This window comes from Mandrillus leucophaeus, unplaced genomic scaffold (assembly GCF_000951045.1).
Source record: "Mandrillus leucophaeus isolate KB7577 unplaced genomic scaffold, Mleu.le_1.0 Scaffold132, whole genome shotgun sequence".
In the NCBI taxonomy this organism is placed as follows: Eukaryota; Metazoa; Chordata; class Mammalia; order Primates; family Cercopithecidae; genus Mandrillus; species Mandrillus leucophaeus.
Window position 1 is genome coordinate 1,912,825 of NW_012101277.1, and position 1,715 is coordinate 1,914,539.

Genomic DNA, 1,715 nt, shown 5'->3' on the forward strand with positions numbered 1-1,715 from the left:
AATATTTCCTTATGACATTAGTGAGAACTCATTCTCATTTTCAAAGCACCTGTAGTGATAGCAATAGTAATAATACCTAATGTTATTTAGGTGTAACAAGCACTGTAACAAGTACTAAGATTAGCACATTATTTTGTCTGCTAAAAAATCACATATTTACCACCTCTCAAGCTTGGTGTTTGGTCAGTGGGGATCCACACGGGTTCAACATGTGTATGGAGAAGTGTTATTTCTATTTGGGGCTGATCCACCCTGACCACGGCATGATGTTCATCCACAAGGACTCCAAGGTGTTCAGATTTTGTAAATCTAAATGTCATTAAAACTTTAAAAAGAAGCGCAATACTTGCAAGGTCATGTGGACTAAAGCATTCCAGAAAGCAGCTGGTGAAAAGCTTACAGTGGATAATTCATTTAAATATGAAAAATATAGAAAGGAACCTATCAAATACCAGTGAGAGTTATGGAATAAAACTATTGATGCAATGAAGAGAGTTGAAGAGATCAAACAGAAACGCCAAGCTAACTTTATAATGAACAGATTGAAGAAAAATAGAGCTACAGAAAGTTCAGGATATATTAAAGAAGTCAAGCAAAACATCCATCTCATCGGAGCCCCTCTGGTAGGCAAAGAAAGCAGCTGGAAGAGAAAATGGTACAGCCATTGCAACAAGATGTGGACATGGAAGATGCTTCTTAAAAATCTCACTGTAACTATTTCTATATGTGCACTTGAAAATGTCCCTTGGAGATTTGGAACTGCTAAGTCATTGTTTTTTTTTTTTTTTTACATAAGGTCACTTAGATGAAAAGTGATTAAAATATGTATTTCCTACATTACTGTCTACAAAACATCAGTTATTATAAATGTTAGATTGCATCTCAATGTTAAATCTTCATTGAGAGATGTAGTTACGTAAATCATGAAAATTCTGTTTATAACTATAGAAGTGAATTGTGGGCATAAAATGGTCATGCCATTTGGATAATGTCACAAGACAGCATTTATACAGTAACTAATGACAAAAATTCATGGCTAGTGAGATATAAAATAAAATCTTTGCAGTAAAATATTTCATTTATTAATGTTATAGAATCAGGGGGATACAACAAAGAACAAACAATTTGTATGACAGAGTTGAATATCTTTTATTTTGACTTCAGTTTTTCCTGTTTTGGTTTATTAGCATCTTAGAACAGCATAATGACATCGTTTGATGGGGCCTAATTATACTGGACTGTTTTGACCTGGTTACCTGGTTTAGCCACTCTGATAGGTAATTGTGGATGTTGTAAATGAGAACTGAATAATCTCTGCCTGAAATGGCACTATACCCTATAATTTCCACTTTGGAGAATACTCAGTTCTAACTTGTGATTCCTGGTAGAACAGGCTTTATTTTTCTAGCCTAGCAATGACTGAGAAGCAGAGGAATCCCAGTGCCTTTTAAAATGTATTGTGTGGTTTTCTTTTAAAAAGCTTCTAATTGTTTTTGGAAAGTAGAATTTATGAGTAGAACATCTGTTCATGAGTAGAACATCTGTTCATTATTTGCAGGTAAAAAAAAAAAAATCGCACATTTAAGTAGGTGTTAGCATCCCCGTTATACAGATGAGGAAACTAAGGGAGTGATACAAAATACCTTGAATTGTAAAAAAGCATTACAATCTAGGTCTATCTGCTTCAGACTACAGGCCCCTGTATTACCACCTGT

The 1,715-nt window shown here is 34.3% G+C and overlaps 1 pseudogene; it reads left to right on the top strand.

Moving 5' to 3' along the window:
• Positions 1 to 209: 209 nt before the first annotated feature.
• LOC105534234 lies at positions 210 to 700 on the top strand (annotated as a pseudogene).
• Positions 701 to 1,715: the final 1,015 nt, after the last annotated feature.